General features: G+C 32.0%; 1 long non-coding RNA gene across 1 annotated transcript; it reads right to left on the reverse strand.

Annotated features, from left to right (window-relative positions):
* Positions 1-3,112: 3,112 nt before the first annotated feature.
* On the reverse strand, positions 3,113-12,613 carry LOC111698345 (uncharacterized). Its single transcript, XR_002764520.1, has 5 exons — positions 12,593-12,613; positions 10,147-10,242; positions 5,547-5,652; positions 4,147-4,256; positions 3,113-3,216 (listed from the first exon to the last, which is right to left on the reverse strand). It is a non-coding gene; the product is annotated as an uncharacterized LOC111698345 (long non-coding RNA).
* Positions 12,614-12,828: the final 215 nt, after the last annotated feature.

Below are 12,828 nucleotides of genomic sequence, written 5' to 3' on the forward strand. Positions count from 1 at the left end.
TCAGACTACAAAACAAGGTTAAGGGTCAACATGGGTTAGACAGATAGTTTTAAATCTGCAATTAAATCTGATTTTCTATCAAGATTTCAATTTAAACTAATTATAAGAAAAGAATTAGTGATAATAAGAACATGCCAAGTATTAATTTTATTCGTTATGTGCATTCCTGTTCCTGTTCCTGGTTTCTGTTTATTATGTTCCCGTTCCCCTTCAGCAGCCCGTTCCTGAATAAGTTAAAGTAAGTAATACAGTTATAAATGCAATTGATTTGAATTTAAAACAAAGACTTTTTGTAGACGTCCTTAATATTGTTAAACTAATCTTCAGAAAAAGTAAACATTTCACATTGCACAACATATTTGGTCATATTTAAATAGAACTCCATGTAAAAGCAGACTTATTTCAAAATATTATTGGGTTGCTTTTTGAGAAATAATAGAAGCTTAGATTTTTCTATTTTTTCTATTTTTTTTTCTTGAAAAGAGGTTTGCCTTTTGTTAAGATAATCTTTCATTAGTCTTAAAAAACTTGTTAACGGAACACTACCCAGCCCTACTTTTGAGTTTATACCCAATTTTATAGCTCTCTCCCCCCCTCCCCCCTCCATAACAATTAATATCATAAAAGTTCAGGCATAAATTGATAAGTGGGGGACAAAAGGTTGATAGAAAGGTGAATGATTTTATCCTATGATATATATACCTCTTGTGCAAAAATTGGCTTACAATTTTTCACTTAAAAATGAGCCCCTGGTGCAAATAGTTTGTTGCTGGATTCTAGAATTGTGCCATAGCTTAGCATCTGCTAAAGTAATATGAATATTTTATCCTCTAATAAAAAGTGTTTACCCTGTTCCACTGTGCAACATGTGGGATTCAAAACCGGTTCGTAAACAAGAGTCTAAACTCTTGTACTGGTTCACTCTAATAAACAGCACAAATTCAAGATTAGTTTTAAACATTTGAAAATCTTTGAAAAAGTTAAAAGCTAAAGGTGTAAGAATGTTGTTTTATGGAAATTAATAATAACATATTGAAAACACAACATTGTACTTTATTTTATTAACAATTTTTACTATCTGTTTCCGTATATAAATAATTTCATGAAACTGTAAACTTGTTTCTTTCTTTTCCAAATCATTGTACAAATTAGAAAAAGATGATATTAAAGACAGGAACCCTAATGAAACCCATTGGAACCCTCAGATTCAAATAGTTTTAGGTTGTCTTTACTTACAGTGGTAACCCTGTCTTGAAAGAGAGTTAAAGAGCATTTAAATTATCTTGAAAAACTCGGTATCGAAATGATTGTAACATTCATCCTGCATAGTAAGTACGTATTTCCTACTTTTTAAGTGCACTCAGAAAACTGTGGAATAGGAAGACGACATGAAAACAATAATTAAGTGTATTTAATTTTGTTACAAGGCACATAGTTTAAATACTTCTAAAGTATAAGTGGTTTGTTTATATTGCATTTAAGCTTCCCTCCGGTGAAGTAGTTAGTGTCTTGTTTTCAGCATCCCTCGGCCTCAATTTATGTTTATGTTTAATGGACTATTTAAGCTTCCCTTCGGTGGAGTAGTTAGTGTCTTGTTTTCAGCATCCCTCAATTGATACGTCTTATGTTTAATGGACTATTTAAGCTTCCCTCCGGTGGAGTAGTTAGTGTCTTGTTTTCAGCATCCCTCAATTGATACATCTTATGTTTAATGGACTATTTAAGCTTCCCTCCGGTGGAGTAGTTAGTGTCTTGTTTTCAGCATCCCTCAATTGATACGTCTTGTGTTTAATGGACTATTTAAGCTTCCCTCCGGTGGAGTAGTTAGTGTCTTGTTTTCAGCATCCATTAATTGATACGTCTCATGTTTAATGGACTATTTAAGCTTCCCTCCGGTGGAGTAGTTAGTGTCTTGTTTTCAGCATCCATTAATTGATAGGGGAAGTTTGTTAAAATTTCAATATTTTATTAATCTAATATTTTATTCATCGCTCTTGAAAGTTTTGATCGATATCAGAATTCTGAATTAGGCATGTGTTATTTAAGGTAGAAAAACATTTAAATATTTGGTCGTCATCAGGTTCTCATACTTTATGGGCTTACCCTGCACATACAGGGTGTTTCGAAAAGTTAAAAAAAATATGGACAAGATTTGGGGTTCTGCTTTAAAGCCCCGCCCACCTCCGCATGGTGGTTTGAAAAATCATGAGTATTTATAAAATTAAGATAATTTTTGACGCAAAGCTAAAAAGTTTAAAACCCCTACGCCAAAAATACTGTTAACGTTGATTTTTGTACAAACTGTTTTGATATCATTTAGTTTGGCAATGTAATGATTTTGTTTAAAGGTGGTTGACGGTATATATATATATATATATATAGATGTTTGTTTGATACTAATTTCAAAATCAATTGAAATAAAATCTTTACGGGAATAATTTGTTTGCCAGATGATTTAAAAAAAAAACTTTGTCAATACTCTTTTACAAGCAAATATAAGAGAATGAAGATTTTTTCATCTATTTTAAACTAAAAAAAATGTAGACTACTATTTGGAAAGCTCATATAACGTAAAATCTACTTTTGATTCACACTTTGTCATTTATCACTTGTCAGAAATCAAAACGACGATTTTCAAACCCTGAGTGTGAGAAAAGAACCACGGTAAACTGAAGGCCCTGGACAAAAGTCTTCAGGAAATTGTAATTTCAGAACCCATTTTCCTCATATTAAACGTCAGAATTTTGTATTTGCTATGAAATACATTTTTACTGGGCTATATATATTTAAAATATTTTCGTACATTGGATCTCATACGCTATTTTCCATCACCAAAATATGATGATAAAAATATTTTCCACCACAAACAGGTTGCAGTTTGTTGTGCAGGTTAGTTCGACGTGGGATTTAAACTGTTCCTGTTAGAGGAAGAGGATAGAAGGGGATACAGTTTACATCTTTCATCTTCTCTCCAGTCTTCTCTACTCTCTCCTGGAAAAATTTTATAAAACAGTTTTTAGAAAGTGTGGAATAAATTTCGTCTTTCATCGAACTAAAAATTTGATGATACAAATTTCACTGTTTTCTGATTTTCACTGTTTCGTCTAACCTGTTTGTGCCTCTGAATGAAGTAAAATAATTCTGTTCTGTTTCTGCTTATTTTCAGCAGCATGCTGGGAGCAGCAGCAGCATTCCCTGCCTTGGAAAAACAGCTTCCTGTACAATACAATATTTTATTAATCTTGAGAATATTCCCTTTAATACAATATTTTATTAATCTTGAGAATATTCCCTTTAATACAATATTTTATTAATCTTGAGAATATTTCCTTTAATACAATATATTATTAATTTTAACAATTATCAATAAAAAGAGCTACGATATTTGACTTTTCAGTAGAAAAACCAATAAAAAATGTTTTTGATTTTAACAAATTTTTTAGGAAATAAAATCTTAATCAATGTTATGGAAATATATCATTTAAAAGAACGTTGTTTTATATAAACTATCGTCCTTTTTAATTTGTATAAAAACGATTTCAACAAATATTCCACAATTTTTCCTTGCGATAAGAACTTTATATAAGAAAATGTTCTGTTGAACTACGTCCTTGCAAAAAAATCAAATAATTATTTTGTCTTTACAATCTGATGGTGTAAACCTTCAATATTTTAAACGTATAATATTTTATCTAACATAAATCATAGTTTGATTTCGGGTTTGGCATCGGGTTGATTAAAAAATAAGAGTTTGTGGCAAGAACTCAGTTTAGATTATAACAAATTCTAAACTCTCTCTCTACGGATAATTGTTGAACTAATTTATTTAGATTAATTATGCAAGATTTGGAATTATAAGGAATTAGCACGGGAAATTTGTTTAATCACTAATTTACAAGGTTCATGGAAGTAATTAGGATTTATTTAAAATCTTATTATTATTATTATCATTATTATCATTATTATTATTATTATTATTATTATTATTATTATTATTATTATTATTATTATTATTATTATTATTATTATTATTATTATTATTATTATTATTATTATTATTATTATTATTATTATTATTATTATTATTATTATTATTATTATTATTATTATCATTATTATTATTATCATTATTATTATCATTATTACCAAACAAAGACTAGTATGAGGGTTCCTGCTAGGGTCAAAGACAGGATTAATTCTGTTCTATTATCTGCTCTCTTCCAGCATCCATCTATCCCTAGACCATCACCCATCTCCTAAATATCAAATGTTTAAAGGGGAAATTTTGCAAAATTGTCTCATATTTTGGTAGTTTTAGCAACATTTCGCATCATTTTCGCTTCCTTTCGCAAAATTCATTTTCGCGGAAAGGTTTAAAAATGCTTATAAAAAAATCGCGCAAAATTTCGCATTTTGCTTGCGAACATTTTCTTTCGCTGGAAACCCTAGACGTATTTCATATAGTGAACCTTCATAAACCTTGGATTAACAACAGTACCCTTCTCATCTTAGCATGCATAAACATGACGGGGAAATCCTTCTTTTTCTATCTTAAATTTTTCTTAAATGGACTTGCGAATCTATGCAGCAGAGTCAACGAAGGAAATTTTCAGAATATTTTAATTTTTTAAAATAGAAAAACGAAGATTTCTTCCTCAGTTTTGTTGATATGATAAAGATATCAAATAGATGATCAAGTATTTTAAGATGCACAGACATTTTAATGAAATTATGTTTTGGTACTGAGGACATGAAAATAATATCGGAATTTAAGAAAAACCAAAAAAACATAAAATTAGCTTGAGGGGTCTGAATTTATGAATACTATAACTTAGAAAAAGGCTCGAGATGAGTTTAGACGTGGAGTTAATATATGTTTAGTGTCAAAAAAGGGCTAGGAAAAAATAGAGGTTGAAGGGCGCCAAGTCCCCCGCCCCCCCCCCAGCTTGTTAAGGGTTAAATAGAAGTTACTTGAAATGAAGTTAACAATCCCTTGAAAGAAAACCTTTTGAACAACTTTATGCTTTATTTATGAAAATCATGGTACATTTACCAATTAGGATCAAATTGTTAATATTTGGGAAATTTTCTCCTCGATTCCTGACAAAATTATCCTTCCGGCCCATTTAATATCATTTTATCCAATAAATTCTTCAAATATAAAAAAAACTGCAAAATACAAAATTAGCTTTAAACAAATATCTGGCTTTTAGCAAGAAATCATAGATATTTCTTAGAATATCCCAATGGCATTTATTATTAAAAAAATGTTTTAATTATGTTTGAAATCTATATGTTGCAGTGTCGCAGACCTTAGATATTTTAAACTATGTATGTAGAGTAAAAAGCATAAATTGGATAAATCATTTTTATTTATGGAATAATGACAAGATTATGAAAAAAGTTTCAATTTGTGCTTTTTACTCTATTTACAAAATATATACAAAGTTTGAAATATCAAAAGTTTGCACAATCAAGTTGCAATTGCAATGATAAAGGGATTAGAACAGACGAGTTTAAAAAAATTATTACAATGATATTAATACCTGAGGAGTAGGATTTGAAGTTTCCAGAAAACATTTTAAAACATGATCTTTTTCATCACAGAGACAAGTAATTCCTTCTCCATACGGTCTACACAACTGTACCATCCTATAAAGAACAAGTGCAGTATATATTACTGGACTATAAGGGCGCTTTGAGTCCATCTTATTTCAATTTTTGATTGCTGCTTAGCATTTTCACTTCGATAAAACAATGAAATTTTTTTTGCGGATTTACAATTTTTTTTTTGGATTTTCAAAATTATATGAAAATCAAAAAAAAACATTAAAGACATTTTTTAAAACTTTCCCTGGGGTCATTTGAGGTCCCACAAAAAATGTGGGCGTGATCAATTTAACCGTTTTGATGTTCATCGGTTACAAAAATACACACACGCAGACAAAAACAATACCCTTCAACCATTTTTTCTTTATACGGGGCTAATGAGAATATATAAAGTAGAAAGAGCTTCCTGTTTTATTAGGGTTTCCAATGAAATTTTCATAATTCGAAACTCACGAGATGTTCGAGAAATTGACTTAAAGACTTTGTTAAATATTGAAAATGGTTTCCCTAGCAACATGAATGTTATTTCGAACCCCATTTTAAAATGGCTTATCAAAATTTCGTAAAAAATATTGAACGAAAATATGAAAACCCTAATTTTACATTTAAAGGAAATGGCGTTGTAATTTTCAGTGACCCTCTAGTTTAAGAGGTACATACAACATCACAACGGTATACCCTTCAATCCTAAATCTAGAGGGAATGGTCAAAATTGGGAATTCCCCAAATACCTGGGAATCTGAAAAATTCCCCAAATTTCTTACAGAATCTGAATGGGTATCTTTATGGTAAATTTCTAAAATCTTAAAAATAAAATAAAGGAATTCGGAAAATTTTGACAATTCCCAAATACCTGGGAATGTGCGAAATTACCCAAAAGCATAACTGCTGTCGGGTCATGTAAATCTGATCAAAAATGGGAATATAAATTTGATTTTCTGACATGAAAAGTGTTAAATTCTGATAATTCTTCATTGTTACTGAAAACAAAAGTGCAGAAAAAAGCTAGTAAGCTGTCTAAGAAACGAAGATATTATAACTTGTAGCTTTTACAAAAATGGTAAATGAAAATTCTGATAGTTCATAAAGAACAATAATATATTCCGCTGCTCTCCGCAGTTTTTTTGCAAACAGAAAAATAGAACATATCGTTTAAAATCCAATTTTATCATGCGGGCTGAAAGTTTGGTTTGGCTGTCTCCGACAGGAGATTCGAGTTGAAGACGACATTTTATAGAGGTTTTAAAATTAATGGTTAACAAATATGTATTATAAGAATTTGAAATCGACGAATCCAATGATGGTAAATTTGAAATCGCCGAATTTCCAATGATGGCAAATTGTAATCATCGATCCAATGATAGCAAACTGTAATCGCCGAATCCAATTATGACAAGTTGATATCGCCGAATCCAATGATGGCAAAATGTAATCGCCGAATCCATTGATGGCAAATTGTAATCGCCGAATCCAATTATGGCAAATTGTATTCACTGAATCCAATGATGTTAAACTGTAATCGCCGAATCCAATTATTGCAAGTTGATATTGTAATCGCCGAATCCAATTATGGCAAATTTTATTCACTGAATCCAATGATGGCAAGTTGATATCGCCAAATCCATTGATGTCAATTGAAAGGTTTCTGATATGAAAAAGATTAAAAACCAATTGCAATTCATTAAGAAATTAAGCCTTTTCCACAAGCTCTTATCCCTATATCTTTGCAACCCAATGTCGTAGACTATGAATTGTGTTGGATACAATAATCTTTGGTTGTTGTTTAATATGCATGTTCAAGCCACTAGATATTGTTGTTGTTCAATGGAGCCAAAAGGAAATTATGAATGATAGTTTATGTTTCTATGATTTCTTAATGTAAATTACTGGATTACTGTCAACCAAATCAGTTTACTTTCCTATTCTACCAACTGCCATCTCTCACCTTCTTCAAACAAATATTTACATCTTAAGGATCTCAGCAGAGCTTTGTGAAAACAGTTATAAACTATTAAAGCTCTCCTGTTGCAGTTGTTATACATATTTTTGATGTACGTTTTGTAAATAACTGTTATAATCTTTTATTACTGCAGAAAGTATACGATTTGATTTGATGGTTTAAAAAGACAAAGAAAAAACTTGAGTTTGTGAAAAAGGCTCAATAATTTCCTTTACCAGCCAAATTTCAATCCAGGCTTGTTTTTCTCTAATATTTTCACTTTGGATAAAATGGGCTTAGTCCTACGTTATACCGTTAATTTTATCATACCAGAGCTAAACACTTTAGAATTGGATACCCTTAATCCTGATCGCTTAATCTGAATATCCACTGCGGAAACTTAATTTGCATTTTAATCCACTCTTGTGGATATCACATTTCCTACTATATGTAATAAAAGATACGTTTGATTACAAATACAGATACGATGCTATATCGATTAAACTAAAGTCTGTTTACAAGCCGGCTTTTAGAGAATTTAAACAAATATAAATTTAATAATGTTAATATGAACTTATTAAAAAACATATTTTATTAAATTTAAGGACTATAGTCCTTTTGAACAGTAGTCTTAATAAACATTAATCCAAAACTTAAGTTCGCTCAGTCGATCATTAGTCCAATTGATAAGACACCACAAATGCCGAAAATTTAAAAAATGGTTTTTTAAAAGTTAAAGAGCGCATCTCCAATCACTTGAAATTCATCTAGAGACTAAATTAGTCTTGAGATTAGCACAAAGAGAGGATCAAGCATTGATCTCGATATCCATCATTCTAAAGTTTTCAGAGCTGAAAACTTCAGAATGGGATATCCTTAATCCCGATCGGTAAATTAATCTGGAGATTAATAACGAGAGGAGAACACGCCTTATCTAATCTTGAGATTAAGAAAAAAAAGTGGATCAAACAATAATCCCTATATCCACCACTCAAAAGTTCCCAGCTCAGGCCTGTTAATATACTTAAAATACTTAAAATTATTATCTGAGCTGAGAAAACCTAAATTTCTGCGTGTTTAAATTAAAATTAAAATGAAGAAGAGAAAGAAGTAGAACTTTAAAGTTAATTAAATATTCAAAACTGGATTGAGTCAGCTGAAACTAAATATGGCGGGAGAATGGCATCCATCTTGAATCTTGAGAATATCTTAAGAAACATTCCGGGGAAAATTTTGGGAAATTTCTTTAAACTGGGTCTCAAATTCTGGTCCACAAAATATCCCTGAAATCAGTGACCAAGTCCTGAACATTTCTTAGAAAATTCTCGAAGATTTTCTTGGAAAATTTCCGGAGTAATCTCTCTGGACTGTCTAGAAACCAATTCTCTAAAATCTTTTCACCCAAAAATCTCTGAATTTGGGATTAATTTAAGAATATTTCTTGGGAACTTTCGGGGAATCACATGAGAATTTACCAAACAAGTCACTAAAGTTGGATAATTTGGAGAAATTTATTTCATTTCCTGGGATGTTTTTTTCGAACCCAAGAGAGGTTTTTAATTTTATTGCTCGTGAATAAATCAAGGATTTTTAGTTTATATTTGTATTCTGAAAACGTCTTCAATCTTTTCAGTTCAACTGCAATTTTAAATTTGATCAGAAGAAAATTTCCATAATAAATATTAACTTAACAAGCGCAAAGTAAATCTTAATTTATGCATTTTGGACATTTATTATCTTTATTACAACATTGGCTTATTGGACTGCTTATTTATATATTCAAAAGTCAAATTGGAAAAAATCGATCGCACCCAAGTCTTTTTTGCAAAACTTCATAACACCTAAGTCAAGATTTTGGATGGTTTGAATTTTAATACTTAGCCTCAACAAAATTTGATCAAACAAAAAAATTTTAATCCACCAGCAAAAGTGAAAAAATATGAGAAATTGTTTAGTTTTAAGAAGAAGTAGCCTACGACACAACAAAACATATTTAAAAGTAAAAAAAAATCATTAAAGAAGTCTGTAATGAGAAGAAATAAATTCCAAAAACCTAATAAAAAAGTGATTTCAATTAGACATATTTTGTTAAAGGGAGTTTCTGGCTAGACATGGTAGTTGAGCTGAGAGCGCAGTATTGTAGAGACATTTTTGAGACTTATCAGACGTTTCACGGTGCATATTTGTTCAGTAAGAGCGTAAATTCAATCTTTAAAATCCTCATAGATTGTACATTTTGGAGGGATGACTTTGAGATTCGGTTTTTTAAAAATTATTCACGGACGACAACGAAAAATGTTATTGGTTGCTGTATTGTGTCATAATTCACAAACATTTTCTGCAGATTTTCCGGAATTTTTATTGAAATGACGACATTTGGAGAATTAGAAGAAATCTGCGATCCAATTAGTATATGGTAGAATTCTTTTAAATTTTCGGCGTCGTTATGGAATAATTTTTCAAAACCCGATTCTCAAAATTAGTTCTCAAAAATTAAGAATCGATGAGGATTATAAAGATTCTCAGCTCAACTGCCATGTCATAGCCAGACTCTTCCTTAAAACAAAAAACATTGACCAAAAAACCAATTTCTTTACCTTTCGCAAGTTTTTTTCTTTAATTTTCCTTCACTTTCAGCATTAGACGTCACAACGCCCAATTCTACCACAACACTCGATCATTGTACAATTCTTCTAAAATTATAAACAACTTTTTTAATTATGAGACAAAATAGTCCTTTTTTCAAGATTAGGAGTAAAAAATAATAGAAAAGCAACAAATGGTTATTAATACTGTTTTAGGAAATCTTTTAACAAATCATGATAATCCGCAAAAAAAAGTTTTACAAGGCAGTTAAAAAACAACATTTTAACGAACAATTTGTTAGAAGTCTCTTCGTACCGAGGGAGAAATATATGTTAGTGTCCGGAAAAACAGGAAAGCCATTTTTGGCGTTTTATACAAAGTATTGGAAGACCAATGTTAGACTTTCCTAGAATTCATATTCTAGACTTTGAATATTTTTTAATTAAATGATTTCATATCACAGACACGCAGAAAAAATATTTTTAAAATCTTGGTAATATTTTCAGGATTTTAAGGCTTTCCTGTTTACTATCTCTCAAAAAGCTGTCGGCTTTCTAGTGCAAAGCCAATAATGGCCTCTAGGTGCAAACGAAATATAAAAGGAGGTTCAAAGCGCCCTGAATGCAAATGCTTTTAAAATGCATTCAAAACATCCTTAGAAAGCAATTTAAAATTTGATTTGATTAAAGTAGTGTATATGCTTAGTATGGTTTGTTTAATATATTAGATTGAATTTATTTTTCTTTTCTCAACATTCACTTAGTTTGCTTTTCTTCTTGTTTAATTCATCTTAGAGTTCTTTGAATGGAACTCAAATAAAAAACTTGAACATTTTGTGGAATTGATTTTAAAAAATCAAAACACAATTTGCATTAAATCAGACACCTTGGGACACCTTAGTCATACTGCAACACCTTTGGACACCTTGGTCATTCTTCAACACCTTGGGATACCTAGGTCATACTTAAACAACAAGGGACACCTTGGTTATGCTTTAACACCTTGGAACACCTTGGTTATACTTCAACACCTTGTGATATCTTGGTTATACTTCAACACCTTGGGATATCTTGGTTATACTTCAACACCTTGGAATATCTTGGTTATACTACACCACCTTGGGACACCTTGGTCATACTACAACACCTTGGGACACCTTGGTTATACTTCAACACCTTGGAACACCTTGGCCATACTTCAAAACCTTAGTACACCTTGGTCATACTACAAAACCTTGGGACACATTGGCCATACTTCAAAACCTTGGGATACCTTTGTCATACTTCAACACCTTGGGACACTTTGCTTATACAACACCTTGGGACACCTTGGTCATACTACAACACCTTGGATTACCTTGATTATACTTCAACACCTTGGGACACTTTGCTTATACAACACCTTGAGACACCTTGGTTATACTTCAACACCTTGGATTACTTTGACCATACTTCAATACCTTGGGATACCTGGGCCATACTTCAACACCTTGGACACCTTGGTCATAATACAACACCTAGGGAAACCTTGGTTATAATTAAACACCTTGGGACACCTTGGCCATACTTCAACACCTTAGACACCTTGGTCATACTTCAACACCTTGGGACATCTTGGTCATACTTCAACACCTTGGGACACCTTGGTCATACTTCAACACCTTGGAATACCTTGATTATACTTCAACACCTTGGGACACCTTGGGTATACTTTAACACCTTGGGACACCTTGGTTATACTTTAACACCTTGGGACACCTTGGTCATACTTCAACACCTTGGACACCTTGGTCAGACTACAACACCCTGGGACACCTTGGTCATACTTCAACACCTTGGAATACCTTGATTATACTTCAACACCTTGGGACACTTTGGTTATACAACACCTTGGAATACCTTGTATATACTTCAACACCTTGGAACACCTTGGTTATACTTTAACACCTTGGGATACCTTGGCCATACTTCAACACCTTGGGATACCTTGGTCATTCTTCAATACCTTGGGATACCTTGGCCATACTTCAACACCTTGGGATACCTTGGTCATTCTTCAACACCTTGGGACACCTTGGTTATACAACACCTTGGGACGCCTTGGTCATTCTTCAACATCTTAAGATACCTAGGTCATACTTCAATACCTTGGGACACCTTGGTCATACTACAACACCTTGGAATACCTTGATTATACTTCAACACCTTGGGACACCTTGGGTATTATTTAACACCTTGAGACACTCAACACCTTGGGACACCTTGGTCATTCTTCAACATCTTAAGATACCTAGGTCATACTTCAACACCTTGGAATACCTTGTATATACTTCAACACCTTGGAACACCTTGGTCATTCTTCCAAACCTTGGGATACCTTGGTCATACTTCAACACCTTAGGATACCTTGGTTATTCTTCAACACCTTGGGACACCTTGGTTATTTCCCCGGTAATACCTTCATTCTCCGATGGAAGTCTCCGTAAAACTAGAGCGGAGGAAACTAGAGAGTAGAGAAGCAAGGAGGATATCCCCGGTATATTCTCCGGTTTATACAGAGTTCCAGACAGTTTTCAAAATGATGCATCAATTTTCAAGACTGCGTCGACTTTTTGGTATCACAACGCCTTGGCCTTCGGGTTTATCTTGTTTGTAGATATATTTTTTTCTTTTTAACTAGAAACGAAATCTAAT

Source organism: Eurytemora carolleeae, unplaced genomic scaffold (assembly GCF_000591075.1).
Source record: "Eurytemora carolleeae unplaced genomic scaffold, Eaff_2.0 scaffold325, whole genome shotgun sequence".
Classification (NCBI taxonomy): Eukaryota; Metazoa; Arthropoda; class Copepoda; order Calanoida; family Temoridae; genus Eurytemora; species Eurytemora carolleeae.